The sequence below is a fragment of the Schistocerca nitens genome, chromosome 4 (genome assembly GCF_023898315.1).
Source record: "Schistocerca nitens isolate TAMUIC-IGC-003100 chromosome 4, iqSchNite1.1, whole genome shotgun sequence".
Classification (NCBI taxonomy): domain Eukaryota; kingdom Metazoa; phylum Arthropoda; class Insecta; order Orthoptera; family Acrididae; genus Schistocerca; species Schistocerca nitens.
In genome coordinates this window covers 760,592,933-760,609,992 of record NC_064617.1, presented here as the reverse complement: position 1 = coordinate 760,609,992, position 17,060 = coordinate 760,592,933, and positions in this window count along the sequence as shown.

Here is a 17,060-nt window from a genome sequence, read left to right as displayed (position 1 = left end):
CTTTCACAGAAGGGATAAAACGTTACTGTCAGCAAGACTGGAACCGCAAACCATAACAGACGCTTTCTTTCAGGTTAGCACATTGCCACAGAGCTGGGAAGAGGAAGGCGTCTAGGCTTTCTCTTACGAGTTGCTAGAACTCGTAAAACGCTATTTAAAGGACGAGATTAGATGCGATTTTCACGTGCAACGCCTTTCCTGGCCTAAAAACCGTAAATTTACAATCTCTTGTTACACCTCAAGCGTTAATAATAACTCAGATTATTCAACGGAAATGACTGGAAAAATCAAGTGAACTTTGAGGCTTAATTCCGTGCACAGAGTTGCCAAATATACATTGCCTTGTTGCCAAATCTCAGTTACATTACCAGCAGGAAGAAGACGAACCGATGTGATCCTACAGTGGGCTGGGAAGTGACCATAGGTGACGTCTCAAAGACGCGGCTGCTACAGCCTGGAATACGTAATCCGTCTGATTCACATTTCTGTAACTGGGTTTAGGGACTGGAGCGTAGTGACTAATAATACTCAGAACGTACTGCAAACTAAGCTTCATAAATCAGTAATTCTCGTAGTTGTTTTTATTTATCTTTCGTAAGTGTATTCAAAACTAAGAAAATCATTGACGAACGTTTTCGTGCCTTGCCGATAGTCGAACACAACAAACAAATAAAAATAAAAAAGTCTGTGTGCGTGTGTGTGTGTGTGTGTGTGTGTGTGTGTGAGAGAGAGAGAGAGAGAGAGAGAGAGAAGAGTGAGAGGGTGAGGGAGAGATATAAAAATAAAAAAGAATGAGAGAGGGAGAGTTAAAAATTATTGCAAAGAATCATTCTGTGTAAGGAAATCTTTCATTAAAATGACACGTTCTACATCATTACGAAATGTCGTATTCATGATCTATGGAAAAAGTATTAATCTACTCTAATATAATCATATCATATAGCTGACTAGTCATGAAGAGACACGAATTACAGAAATTTTCGCGAATATCAGTAACCAAATCTAAACTTGGAAAAAAAGTCGACAGTTTTGTAATAAACTGGGACTCCTGTAAAGACCCTTTCGTCCCTGTTAACTAACCACGAAAGATGTGTGATATACCTCCATTCAGAAGGAACAAAGTGTTCATTCATTTAAAGATGAAGTACATGATGTGAAGTTCTGTGATGGAGATACGAACCCAGCCTGCAATCGGATTGTTAACTAAGTAAAATCAAATGTTACGTATCGGTTTTTCTTACCAGCTGCTAGATGTTTGAATCTAAAATAAGGATACAAATTTTTGTGCCTGAGCGACAATCGAACAGCACACCTACCGTCCTCCTTTATCATCCTCGAACATAGCATAAGTAACACTTCCTTACTCACCAACAGTAAGATGTGTGCGTGTTCGACCAGAAATAACGACACATGAGCAGACATTAAAAATGCACGTTAATTTTCACTAGCAGACTGGTATGCCCGTGATAGGGCTTGAAATGAAATTATGAATATTTTTGTACTGGATCAGGATTCGGACCCACATACTTACCTTTGGAGGAGACCTAGAGAAGATTGCAGTCTTGGGAAAAGGAACGAAATGATTGAACTATACTGTTCCGAGAGATTCAGATCCTCGAAAGAGGACATCCGAATTCGAATCACAGTCCAGCACCAAATTTATCAACGTCTCTAGTCCAATCAAGTACAAGAAAAATAAGAGCCCTGTTCCTTTAAATGGCTATCGTTTCATCAAATAAAATAAAATTTTCTAATGTAAGTAAGTTTACTGGAGACAGTATTTCTGTTTACCATGACTTCCGGCTATGTCATTTCCCACCGGAAACCGGCTCTGCCCAATTGGTAAGGAAGGAAAGTGATGTTTAATGCGGATTCTGGATTATAACGTCTTTCTCTTGAGATTACCAGAGGTAAAGTAATTCTGTTTGTGCCTCTTAAAAGAAAATGCCTGAACCCACGCATTGCACGTGTGATACTTCGTTCCACCTGACCATTGTGGCCACATTTCCCAGCCCAAGGAGTGTGCTATAACGGATGATGTGCTTAGCTTACAAAACTAGTCACGGTTGACAAATTCGAGTCTATTAAATGGTTAAGTATAAGCAAGCTTCTGACGTGGAGATTATGCTATTCTCATGTCAGCAGGATGTAAAGACTCTTCTAGGCATCATAGCCTCGATGTAAAGCCATTTTGAAATATTCACTAATTCAGCAAATTTCTTAGTTCGAGAAAATCCACTGCGAAGTGTGAAGTTACCGGATAATTCGAATATTACCGTCATTGTTACTATCATTTTCTTCATACCGTTGCTGGAACAAATGTACTTGAAGATCGTTTAATGCATTTTGGTCATTATAGAAGTAGTTGCCCAAGAAGAGGTTCTTTCCTTGTCTACGGAGTCCTTTTCATGTTAATATCAAACATCAGCAAATAATCGCAGGTTACATTAAAATTAAAGTAATTGATGAAGACGTTACTTGATAACAAAAACGCGCTGCCTTTCTTAATTTACTTGCGCATAGAAATGGCTGTCGAATACCGCCAAACCAAAAGCCAAGGGATCTTACTGCCTTCCGTTATATGTCGCTGTCAGTTCTTCCACAAGATTTGGTCGACGTGACCTGTTTCAAGTTGTGTATGGCAGAGAATGTTTTAGAAAATCAATTGTTTTCCTTTGCAATAAACAGAAAGATTTTCATTGTAAGCTATCCAAGTTCAAAATTTTCGCATTATTAGTTCAGATTTAATATTCACTTCTATAATGTAGGAAAGTATTTCACAGTTGCAAAACCCGCATCCGACTCTTTGACCTTATACTTAGTCGCTGACCATAAATTCTAGGTCAGAGTGACACCAGTTTAAGTAACCTAATGTAGCGAAGACTGTTTGCCAGTGCTCTTTTTCACCGGAAAATATGCAAGTCACTCATTGGGCTCCAATAGTATACTGTAACAGTAATTTCTCTGTGTATGCAATGAATGCGGATTGTGGAATTTAGTGGTGCTCTCTCTTCCACTTCTGTATACAATATGCCTGACCTAAACGGGCCCTTTATCATTACAGGACTGGGCAGTGCAACATCACACTGAAAACAGTTATGTGCTTACACTGACAGCCTCACAGTTCGTTTTAGCTGATTTGTAATCATTTAAATAGAACAACATAACCTTACAGCGGCAGACACTTCGTCCCCCTTTTCCTTGTGTGAAATTTGTCAGTTTGCTTTTTGCCTTCCAACCAGCGAAATGCGGCAGAGTACAGCCAGTAGACGATTCACATAACACGATTTATTACCGTTAAGAGGATTTCTTTAAACATTGTCGTAGCTGTAGGAATTTAGTTTCTTCTTTAATCGTCTTATGCAGCAAAGTTCACAGATATTTCAAACAGGAAAAGCTGGAAAAGCTCTTTATCCAGGTATGAAAGTTGTAAAACAAACATCCCACCGTTTGAGTCAGGTCGATCTTTTCGTCTTATAGCACTGCATAAGTATTTTGTCTAAGAGGTATCACAAGTAGTGTTCCTGTAGCTGTGGTAATCATTGGTTGAAAACGAGTTTAACACCAATGGGTACATACTGCCAAATATTCAAAATGATTATCCACCTAAGTCTGAGTTCATCCACAAACCGAGGCGTATTTATAATACTGTAGCCAGACTGTGTATCCTTGTCTTCTTTGAGTGGGCAATGGAAGGCATTTACACGCACGTATACAATACATGCAGTTTTACTGCATGATTAAATGATGGTGGCGTCCTCTTGGGTAAAATATCCCGGAGGTAAAATAGTCCCCCATTCGGATCTCCGGGCGGGGACTACTCAGGAGGACGTCGTTATCAGGAGAAAGAAAACTGGCGTTCTACGGATCGGAGCGTGGAGTGTCAGATCCCTTAATCGGGCAGGTAGGTTAGAAAATTTAAAAAGGGAAATGGATAAGTTAAAGTTAGATATAGTGGAAATTAGTGAAGTTCGGTGGCAGGAGGAACAAGACTTTTGGTCAGGTGATTACAGGGTTATAAATACAAAATAAAATAGAGGTAATGCAGGAGTAGGTTTAATAATGAATAAAAAAATAGGAGTGCGGGTTAGCTACTACAAACAGCATAGTGAACGCATTATTGTGGCCAAGATAGACACGAAGCCCAAGCCTACCACAGTAGTACAAGTTTATATGCCAACTAGCTCTGCAGATGATGAAGAAATTGATGAAATGTATGACGAGATAACAGAATCTATTCAGGTAGTGAAGGGAGACGAAAATTTAATAGTCATGGGTGACTGGAATTCGTCAGTAGGGAAAGGGAGAGAAGGAAACAGGAAGCCGCCTTGTAGAATTTTGCACAGAGCATAGCTTAATCATAACTAACACTTGGTTCAAGAATCATAAAAGAAGGTTGTATACCTGGAAGAATTCTGGAGATACTAAAAGGTATCAGATAGATTATATAATGGTAAGACAGAGATTAAGGAACCAGGTTTTAAATTGTAAGACAATTCCAGGGGCAGATGTGGATTCTGACCATAATCTACTGGTTATGAACTGCAGATTGAAACTGAAGAAACGGCAAAAAGGTGGGAATTTAAGGAGATGGGACCTGGATAAACTGAAAAAACCAGAGGTTGTAGAGAGGTTCAGGAAGAGCATAAGGGAACAATTGACAGGAATGGGGGAAAGAAATACAGTAGATGAAGAATGGGTAGCTCTGAGGGATGAAGTAGTGAAGGCAGCAGAGGATCAAGTAGGTAAAAAGACGAGGGCTAATAGAAATCCTTGGGTAACAGAAGACATATTGAATTTAATTGATGAAAGGAGAAAATATAAAAATGCAGTAAATGAAGCAGGCAAAAAGGAATACAAGCGTCTAAAAAATGAGATCGACAGGAAGTGCAAAATAGCTAAGCAGGGATGGCTAGAGGACAAATGTAAGGATGTAGAGGCTTGTCTCACTAGGGGTAAGATAGATACTGCCTACAGGAAAATTAAAGAGACCTTTGGAGAGAAGAGAACCATTTGTATGAATATCAAGAGCTCAGATGGAAACCCAGTTCTAAGCAAAGAAGGGAAGGCAGAAAGGTGGAAGGAGTATATAGAGGGTTTATACAAGGGCGATGTACTTGAGGACAATATTATGGAAATGGAAGAGGATGTAGATGAAGATGAAATGGGAGATAAGATACTGCGTGAAGAGTTTGACAGAGCACTGAAAGACCTGAGTCGAAACAAGGCCCCGGGAGTAGACAACATTCCATTAGAACTACTGATGGCCTTGGGAGAACCAGTCATGACAAAACTCTGCCATCTGGTGAGCAAGATGTATGAGACAGGCGAAATATCCACAGGCTTCAAGAATAATATAATAATTCAAATCCCAAAGAAAGCAGGTGTTGACAGATGTGAAAATTACCGAACTATCAGTTTAATAAGCCACAGCTGCAAAATAATAACGCGAATTCTTTACAGACGAATGGAAAAACTGGTAGAAGCGGACCTCGGGGAAGATCAGTTTGGATTCAGTAGAAATGTTGGAACACGTGAGGCAATACTAACCTTACGACTTATATTAGAAGAAAGATTAAGGAAAGGCAAACCTACGTGTCTAGCATTTGTAGACTTAGAGAAAGCTTTTGACAACGTTAACTGGAATACTCTCTTTCAAATTCTAAAGGTGGCATGGGTAAAATACAGGGAGCGAAAGGCTATTTACAGTTTGTACAGAAACCAGATGGCAGTTATAAGAGTCGAGGGGCATGAAAGGGAAGCAGTGGTTGGGAAAGGAGTGAGACAGGGTTGTAACCTCTCCCCGATGTTATTCAATCTGTATATTGAGCAAGCAGTAAAGGAAACAAAAGAAAAATTCGGAGTAGGTATTAAAATTCATGGAGAAGAAGTAAAAACTTTGAGGTTCGCCGATGACATTGTAATTCTGTCGGAGACAGCAGAGGACTTGGAAGAGCAGTTGAACGGAATGGACAGTGTCTTGAAAGGAGGTTATAAGATGAACATCGACAAAAGCAAAACGAGGATAATGGAATGTAGTCAAATTAAATCGGGTGATACTGAGGGGATTAGATTAGGAAATGAGACACTTAAAGTATTAAAGGAGTTTTGCTATTTAGGGAGTAAAATAACTGATGAAGGTCGAAGTAGAGAGGATATAAAATGTAGATTGGCAATGGCAAGGAAATCGTTTCTGAAGAAGAGAAATTTGTTAACATCGAGTATAGATTTAAGTGTGAGGAAGTCGTTTCTGAAAGTATTTGTATGGAGTGTAGCCATGTATGGAAGTGAAACATGGACGATAACCAGTTTGGACAAGAAGAGAATAGAAGCTTTCGAAATGTGGTGCTACAGAAGAATGCTGAAGATAAGGTGTGTAGATCACATAACTAATGAGGAGGTATTGAATAGGATTGGGGAGAAGAGAAGTTTGTGGCACAACTTGACTAGGAGAAGGGATCGGTTGGTAGGACATGTTTTGAGGCATCAAGGGATCACAAATTTGGCATTGGAGGGCAGCGTGGAGGGTAAAAATCGTAGAGGAAGACCAAGAGATGAATACACTAAGCAGATTCAGAAGGATGTAGGTTGCAGTAAGTACTGGGAGATGAAGAAGCTTGCACAGGTTAGAGTAGCATGGAGAGCTGCATCAAACCAGTCTCAGGACTGAAGACCACAACAACAACAACATACAATACTATGAATACTTCGACGCTGTAGCTATCGTTGCTCTCAAATCTAATTTTAGCAGATGGGAGGATACAAAGAAACAATCAGACTCATGGGTGTGGACAGAAACTGAAGGGCAGATGTGGGCAGATCTGCGCTTTTTCTTCTTCCGATCTATACAAATAATGTATACAAATCAGCGTATGCACTGTTTTCATAATGTTTCCCTCTTGTTTAGTCTTCTAATGGTGAAGTGCATCCACACCCATTAGTCTGATTGTTTCTTTGTATCCTTCCATCTACTATCTTTCTGTGTTACTGCTCGGTGTTCAAAAAGCAAAATATTGTGCCTTCTCCCACGAGGTATTAGAACGAGGTCGCAAGAAAGCAAACGAATTATAATCAAAATACACTGAGACGCCAATTTATCCGTCGTTATGGTGTTAAGTCGGTAGAAATAGGTGGGTATTATTGCCTGCATCACCGGCATCCCATTGCCGTCTTCTCTTTCGTTTGTGTGTTGCGCATGGTGCAAGAAATATTTGTGTTTTGCTTGCTTCTGTGACGGGTTTCAGCCCACTAAATGCAAGCTCACGAATAGACTGTCAATAATTGGAATTACGCAATAATACACTTAAAATGTGTATTTTTGCATTATGTATCCCGATGAAAATAACTGTAAATAGATTATATGCCTACTTGCTTATTACTCTCGCTTCTATATGCTTTCCTCCGAAAATAAAAAGAAAAATAAAGAGAGGGAGGAGACAGAGAGAGGAAACAGAAATGTGTTTCAAATATCAGCTCCGTGACGCCATGTTCGTCTCGTGATGTAAAGCAAGAATAATTGATACCTAGTCTCTTGTTGTACTAGCGATATGTATGGCTACAGGGGTCTTTCTTTTCAATCTGCAAACAACCAGAACAGAATTCACTAACAAAGTGGTAAGAACACCTACGCAATTAAACACTCAACCTTTCTTGGTTATTTTGTTAATCCTTAACAATCGTCTGTAATGCACTAAACATATTTGATTACTGTTTTTTTATTACTACCGTTGTCATTGTTATTCGTCACCTCACAACACATTTCCTATCACTCACTGCTGCCGATGCACGTTACGAATGGATCAGGATGAATGGAATGTTGGATGCTTCGTCACGGAGAATATACGCATTTCTCTCGGCGTCTTATGTTCAGGGTAATATGAAAATCTCAGTAAGAGCAGACGACAACGGGATGCCAGTGATACAGACAATAATATCCAAATATTTCTGTCGACTTAACACCATGACGACAGACAAATTGGCGTCTCCGTGTACACTCCTGGAAATTGAAATAAGAACACCGTGAATTCATTGTCCCAGGAAGGGGAAACTTTATTGACACATTCCTGGGGTCAGATACATCACATGATCACACTGACAGAACCACAGGCACATAAACACAGGCAACAGAGCATGCACAATGTCGGCACTAGTACAGTGTATATCCACCTTTCGCAGCAATGCAGGCTGCTATTCTCCCATGGAGACGATCGTAGAGATGCTGGATGTAGTCCTGTGGAACGGCTTGCCATGCCATTTCAACCTGGCGCCTCAGTTGGACCAGCGTTCGTGCTGGACGTGCAGACCGCGTGAGACGACGCTTCATCCAGTCCCAAACATGCTCAATGGGGGACGGATCCGGAGATCTTGCTGGCCAGGGTAGTTGACTTACACCTTCTAGAGCACGTTGGGTGGCACGCGATACATGCGGACGTGCATTGTCCTGTTGGAACAGCAAGTTCCCTTGCCGGTCTAGGAATGGTAGAACGATGGGTTCGATGACGGTTTGGATGTACCGTGCACTATTCAGTGTCCCCTCGACGATCACCAGTGGTGTACGGCCAGTGTAGGAGATCGCTCCCCACACCATGATGCCGGGTGTTGGCCCTGTGTGCCTCGGTCGTATGCAGTCCTGATTGTGGCGCTCACCTGCACGGCGCCAAACACGCATACGACCATCATTGGCACCAAGGCAGAAGCGACTCTCATCGCTGAAGACGACACGTCTCCATTCGTCCCTCCATTCACGCCTGTCGCGACACCACTGGAGGCGGGCTGCACGATGTTGGGGCGTGAGCGGAAGACGGCCTAACGGTGTGCGGTACCGTAGCCCAGCTTCATGGAGACGGTTGCGAATGGTCCTCGCCGATACCCCAGGAGCAACAGTGTCCCTAATCTGCTGGGAAGTGGCGGTGCGGTCCCCTACGGCACTGCGTAGGATCCTACGGTCTTGGCGTGCATCCGTGCGTAGCTGCGTTCCGGTCCCAGGTCGACGGGCACGTGCACCTTCCGCCGACCACTGGCGACAACATCGATGTACTGTGGAGACCTCACGCCCCACGTGTTGAGCAATTCGGCGGTACGTCCACCCGGCCTCCCGCATGCCCACTATACGCCCTCGCTCAAAGTCCGCCAACTGCACATACGGTTCACGTCCATGCTGTCGCGGCATGCTACCAGTGTTAAAGACTGCGATGGAGCTCCGTATGCCACGGCAAACTGGCTGACACTGACGGCGGCGGTGCACAAATGCTGCGCAGCTAGCGCCATTCGACGGCCAACACCGCGGTTCCTGGTGTGTCCGCTGTGCCGTGCGTGTGATCATTGCTTGTACAGCCCTCTCGCAGTGTCCGGAGCAAGTATGGTGGGTCTGACACACCGGTGTCAATGTGTTCTTTTTTCCATTTCCAGGAGTGTATTTTGATGATAATTCGTTAGCCTTCTTGCGACCTCGTTCTAATACCTCGTGGGAGCAGGCATAATATTTGGCTTTTTGAACACAGAGCAGTAACACACAAAGATAGTAGATGGTAGGTTACAAAGAAACAATCAGACTCATGGGTGTGGGTCCAGTTCATCATTAGAAGACTAAACAAGAGGGAAACATTACGAAAGCAATGAATACGCTGATTAGTTTACGTTATTTGTATAGATCGAAAGATGAAAAAGCGCAGATCTGCACTTTACTTTCTGTCTTAATGGGCATGATTTATAGTTTCTTCTCTTCTGGATTTTCAAATGGATTGATTATTACATGGCACAGAATAATTCGTTAACTTACAGCTTCCATTCGCACCATTATTTTTCTACATTCTCGTTCAATTCATGAAAATCTACCTGTATGATCACAAGACTGCACATAGGTGCAATCGATTTCGAGGTGCAAAGTGTTTGTTATCTTACTTTTTGTGACAGGTGTGCAAAGTTTATTTCCAAAACTTTTTATTGGACTGAAATAATCATTTGTCTCAAAATAACAAGGTAAGTGTTTTATTTGTATATATTTTGTGGGAAACTATAATCGTTATGGAAGATTATGCACCTGAATGTTTGACACAACTAGTAGGAGAAAACGCTGCATATTAACCAAACCACACGCCTCCTCTCCGTATCCTGCTATGAGATGAGCATGGGATTCTCCTCACATACCGCTACAGAGCTGTTCCAAGCACAGCTGAGAGTTGGCGACACCGTCACAAACATTTGGCAACACTGTGACAGTGCAATCACATCCACGTATGGTACTGAATTGACTCGCTAAATTCCATTCCATTTGAATGACTCGCGCTATATAATCCTCACATAAACTAAGACACTGAGACTGAAAATTCAATTTTTTGGCTAAAGAAATGCTGTTCTTCACATAAGTGACCACTTTTATTATCTTTCACGATGTGTTATGAGGCTGAGCAACCAATACCATGTTGAGATTGGCGTTCTGGGGAAGTGTGTCCGTAGCCCCATGGTAAAGCCCGTGTCTCGTGTTACAACGGTTCAAGGAGTCGTCAGTTCTAACCGTGGTAGGAGCCAGCGTGTGCGAGCTTCTTTTTCTGATTTATTTCATGGAGCTATGAATTTCCAGAAAAAATTATGTAACGAAATCGGAAGAAAAACCTTTACACTTCAAGTCCTCTTGGTAGCTCGACCCAGTAAGTTGTGTTAATGGTCATAGATCTCGGCTATCTGTCAAGCTGCTTCACAATACAAGCGTCTTTGAAGAAATTCGAATCGACCGTCAACGATACGAATTTCAATATCGTTCTTCACATAAGACTCACATGCCAGGGTGATAAGTATGAAGGAATGAAACCTCTTGATTACTGTAGGGCCTCTATGCTAAATTTCCACAGTAGCAGTTAGGAACTCTCTGCAGACATTTACTAACAGCGGCTCTAGCGACTTACTTTTTCTCTGGGTAGCTTCCAATATGGGCAATTTAGTCGCCTTAAATCCAATTGAACATTTTAAATATCACTTCTGAACAGCGTTCACTTCTCAATTAATTAATGTATAGACATCAAGACAAGCAATATGCCTGAGTAGCTATGTAGCAGGTTCTGAAAGGTATTGACACTATGTTTTGCATCCATTTACCAGAGGGAATCAAAGAAACGAACCAAACACATTACACTGCATTTACTCTCTGTGCCTTGACTAACACATATGAATTTATTAAAAAAATAAATTACTTCAAGAATCTCTTGTGAAAGGAAAAAGAACAGTATATGACACTTTACTTATAGCGCAATGGATCACAATGAAATTAAATCTGTGCCACATTGATGTAATGCATACTAGTGAAATAAAATACTCACCAAATAAAAACGGTTTTGTGCCTCCGTTGCAGTAGAGTGTGAAACACAAATTGTACACCGATTTTATGGGTCACCACTCAACAACATAAAAGCATTTCACATCATCGAGAGTGAGGAGTGGAGGAGACGTTGCCGGCAAAGGCAGCGCAGTGCCTCAGCCCCCGCCGGTAGGCAGCAAACAGGTCCCACAGAACTCAGACGCATGCGGTGTTCAGAGGCAGATGGCGGGCCAAGAAATCTCTCGCTAAAATATTGTTGAATCAAACTGTTATTACCAATGTGACAGAAATCGAAATATTTTGTAGATTCGCTTGAAATACACTCATAGCTTCAGCACCGAGAGGAAAGGGGTGATAAAAATAATGTCAACGTGTGCTCTCGGTTGCCAGATGTCGTAATAGCTAATCATGCGTTTTACCTCAAGACTACAGTCGCAGTGGAAAACGATGCGCTCAGACTGCAGTCAAGACTTTCTCCAGGAAATGACGTAGTCTACAATGTAGCCAGATCGAGCATATTGCCGGACATAGAATTCTGATGGCATCACGATTGATTGTCCACCTTACGGACAATTTTTTTGTTTAAGACTGTATTTACAACAAATGTTTCACGCTGAACACACAGAAAAATTAACAAAACAAAATATTTTATTAGAGCAACGTTAGCTACAGCGTTCGAAGTATTCGTAGTATTGTATACGTGTGTGTAATGCCCACTCAAGGAAGACAAGGACACACAGTCTAGCTACCGTATTATAAATACGCCTCAGTTTGTGGATGAACTCAGACAGGTCGATAATCATTTTGAATATTTAGCAGTACTGTACCCATTGGCGCTAAACTCGTTTTCAACCAATGATTCCCACAGCTGCAGGAACACTACTTGTGATACCTCTTAGACAAAATACATATGCAGTGCTATAAGACGAAAATTGTTTCCCTTTGCAATAAACAGAAAGATTTTCATTGTAAGCTATCCAAGTTCAAAATCTTCGCATTATTAGTTCAGATTTAATATTCACTTCTATAATGTAGGAGTGTATTTCACACTTGCAAAACCCGCATCCGACTCATTGACATTATACTTAGTCGCTGACTATAAATTCTACCTCAGAGTGACACCAGTTTAAGTAACCTAATGTAGCGAAGACTGTTGATAATCATTTTGAATATTTAGCAGTACTGTACCCATTGGCGTTAAACTCGTTTTCAACCAATGATTCCCACAGCTACAGGAACACTACTTGTGATACCTCTTAGACAAAATACTTATGCAGTGCTATAAGACGAAAAGATCGACCTGACTCAAACGGTGGGATGTTTGTTTTACAACTTTCATACCTGGATAAAGAGCTTTTCCAGCTTTTCCTGTTTGAAATATCTGTGAACTTCGCTGCATAAGACGATTAAAGAAGAAACTAAATTCCTACAGCTACGACAATGTTTAAAGAAATCCTCTTAACGGTAATAAATCGTGTTATGTGAATCGTCTACTGGCTGTACTCTGCCGCATTTCGCTGGTTGGAAGGCAAAAAGCAAACTGACAAATTTCACACAAGGAAAAGGGGGACGAAGTGTCTGCCGCTGTAAGGTTATGTTGTTCTATTTAAATGATTACAAATCAGCTAAAACGAACTGTGAGGCTGTCAGTGTAAGCACATAACTGTTTTCAGTGTGATGTTGCACTGCCCAGTCCTGTAATGATAAAGGGCCCGTTTAGGTCAGGCATATTGTATACAGAAGTGGAAGAGAGAGCACCACTAAATTCCACGATCCGTATTCATTGCATACACAGAGAAATTACTGTTACAGTATACTATTGGAGCCCAATGAGTGACTTGCATATTTTCCGGTGAAAAAGAGCACTGGCAAACAGTCTTCGCTACATTAGGTTACTTAAACTGGTGTCACTCTGACCTAGAATTTATGGTAGGCGACTAAGTATAAGGTCAAAGAGTCGGATGCGGGTTTTGCAACTGTGAAATACTTTCCTACATTATAGAAGTGAATATTAAATCTGAACTAACAATGCGAAAATTTTGAACTTGGATAGCTTACAATGAAAATCTTTCTGTTTATTGCAAAGGAAAACAATTGATTTTCTAAAACATTCTCTGCCATACACAACTTGAAACAGGTCACGTCGACCAAATCTTGTGGAAGAACTGACAGCGACATATAACGGAAGGCAGTAAGATCCCTTGGCTTTTGGTTTGGCGGTATTCGACAGCCATTTCTATGCGCAAGTAAATTAAGAAAGGCAGCGCGTTTTTGTTATCAAGTAACATCTTCATCAACTACTTTAGTTTTAATGTAACCTGCGAGTATTTGCTGATGTTTGATATTAACATGAAAAGGACTCCGAAGACAGAGAAAGAACGTCTTCTAGGGCAATTACATCTATAATGACCAAAAGGTATTAAATGATATCCAAGGACATGTGTTCCAGCAACGGTATGAAGAAAATGATAGTAACAATGACGGTAATATTCGAATTATCCGGTAACTTCACACTTCGCAGTGGATTTTCTCGAACTAAGAAATTTGCTGAATTAGTGAATATTTCAAAATGGCTTTACATCGAGGCTATGATGCCTAGAAGAGTCTTTACATCCTGCTGACATGAGAATAGCATAATCTCCACGTCAGAAGCTTGCTTATACTTAACCATTTAATAGACTCGAATTTGTCAACCGTGACTAGTTTTGTAAGCTAAGCACATCATCCGTTATAGCACACTCCTTGGTCTGGGAAGTGTGGCCACAATGGTCAGGTGGAACGAACTATCACACGTGCAATGCGTGGGTTAAGGCATTTACTTTTAAGAGGCACAAACAGAATTACTTTACCTCTGGTAAGCTCAAGAGAAAGACGTTATAATCCAGAATCTGCATTAAACATCACTTTCCTTCCTTACCAATTGGGCAGAGCCGGTTTCCGTTGGGAAATGACATAGCCGGAAGTCATGGTAAACAGAAATACTGTCTCCAGTAAACTTACTTACATTAGAAAATTTTATTTTATTTGATGAAACGATAGCCATTTAAAGGAACAGGGCTCTTATTTTTCTTGTACTTGATTGGACTAGAGACGTTGATAAATTTGGTGCTGGACTGTGATTCGAATTCGGATGTCATCTTTCGAGGATTTGAATCTCTCGGAACAGTATAGTTCAATCATTTCGTTCCTTTTCCCAAGACTGCAATCTTCTCTAGGTCTCCTCCAAAGGTAAGTATGTGAGTCCGAATCCTGATCCAGTACAAAAATATTCATAATTTCATTTCAAGCCCAATCACGGGCATACCAGTCTGCTAGTGAAAATTAACGTGCATTTTTAATGTCTGCTCATGTGTCGTTATTTCTGGTCGAACACGCACACATCTTACTGTTGGTGAGTAAGGAAGTGTTACTTATGCTATGTTCGAGGATGATAAAGGAGGACGGTAGGTGTGCTGTTCGATTGCCGCTCAGGTACAAATATTTGTATCCTTTTTTTAGATTCAAACATCTAGCAGCTGGTAAGAAAGACCGATAAGTAACGTTTGATTTTACTTAGTTAACAATCCGATTGCAGGCTGGGTTCGTATCTCCATCACAGAACTTCACATCATGTACTTCATCTTTAAATGAATGAACACTTTGTTCCTTCTGAATGGAGGTATATCACACATCTTTCGTGGTTAGTTAACAGGGACGAAAGGGTCTTTACAGGAGTCCCAGTTTATTACAAAACTGTCGACTTTTTTTCCAAGTTTAGATTTGGTTACTGATATTCGCGAAAATTTCTGTAATTCATGTCTCTTCATGACTAGTCAGCAATATGATATGATTATATTAGAGTAGATTAATACTTTTTCCATAGATCATGAATACGACATTTCGTAATGATGTAGAACGTGTCATTTTAATGAAAGATTTCCTTGCACAGAATGATTATTTGCAATAATTTTTAACTCTCCCTCTCTCATTCTTTTTTATTTTTATATCTCTCCCTCACCCTCTCACTCTTCTCTCTCTCTCTCTCTCTCTCTCTCTCTCTCTCTCTCTCTCTCTCTCACACACACACACACACACACACACACACACACACACACACACACACACACGCACGCACACAGACTTTTTTTATTTTTATTTGTTTGTTGTGTTCGACTATCGGCGAATCACGAAAACGTTCGTCAATGATTTTCTTAGTTTTGAATACACTTACGAAAGATAAATAAAAACAACTATGAGAATTACTGATTTATGAAGCTTAGTTTGCAGTAAGTTCTGAGTATTAATAGTAACTACGCTCCAGTACCTAAACCCAGTTACAGAAATGTGAATCAGACGGATTACGTATTCCAGCCTGTAGCAGCCGCGTCTTTGAGACGTCACCAATGGTCACTTCCCAGCCCACTGTAGGATCACATCGGTTCGTCTTCTTCCTGCTGGTAATGTAACTGAGATTTGGCAACAAGGCAAGGTTCAAATGGTTCAAATGGCTCTGAGCACTATGCGACTTAACGTCTGAGGTCATCAGTCGCCTAGAACTTGGAACTAATTAAACCTAACTAACCTAAGGGCATCACACACATCCATGCCCGAGGCAGGATTCGAACCTGCGACCGTAGCGGTCGCTCGGCTCCAGACTGTAGCGCCTAGAACCGCACGGCCACTCCGGCTGGCCAAGGCAAGGTATATTTGGCAATGTGCACGGAATTAAGCCTCAAAGTTCACTTGATTTTTCCAGTCATTTCCGTTGAATAATCTGAGTTATTATTAACGCTTGAGGTGTAACAAAAGATTGTAAATTTACGGTTTTTAGCCCAGGAAAGGCGTTGCACGTGAAAATCGCATCTAATCTCGTCCTTTAAATAGCGTTTTACGAGTTCTAGCCACTCGTAAGAGAAAGCCTAGACGCCTTCCTCTTCCCAGCTCTGTGGCAATGTGCTAACCTGAAAGAAAGCGTCTGTTATGGTTTGCGGTTCCAGTCTAGCTGACAGTAACGTTTTATCCCTTCTGTGAAAGAGCTACTGCAGTCAGATCACACATCGATAAGCAAATCGGTAGAAAATAATTTCGGTTCATAGTGCAATGGCGAAAAACTTACAATGCTGCACATCAGGTAACGCCTAATTGCGCTGCTGACAAACAAATCCTGTATTTCTAGGAATACATAACTTTATATATGAAATGCCACAGTTGCATACCACTTGAGTATGACACAGCAGACCAATCAAACACAGACCCAATCGAAATCTAAGTGATTAGTATTTTACTAATTCGTGCCGATAGAGGCACGCTTGTGTACAGATACTCAGTTTCATTGAAACAGACTTTCGACGTAAGGTTATCGTGGGTAGTTTTATTTCATTTATTATAATACAGTGCACAGTTTTCGTACGGTTTCTTTTAGTGTTGTTAAAACATTAGTTAACTTGAGAAATAAATCATCAACGATATATGCGAATTCTCTGATGTTATCTATAACTGTCTGACAATGCACATGCAGTTTATTGATTACATGCATGTAGAAAACGTGTTCTGAGTTAAAGCTGTCAAACAAGGTTTTATAAAGAATAAAATGCCAGTGCCACACGACAGCTAATGTAGAAAATTCTTTTCTGAAGTATTTTGGCACGATGCGCTCTCCCCATACATAATACAAAAGTTTCGAGATGCATCTGCAGCCTGGCCATCTATTAAACCTGAAAAGAACAAAATGTCGCCGAAGTTAGCCCTTTTTCCTTATGCGACTATTTTG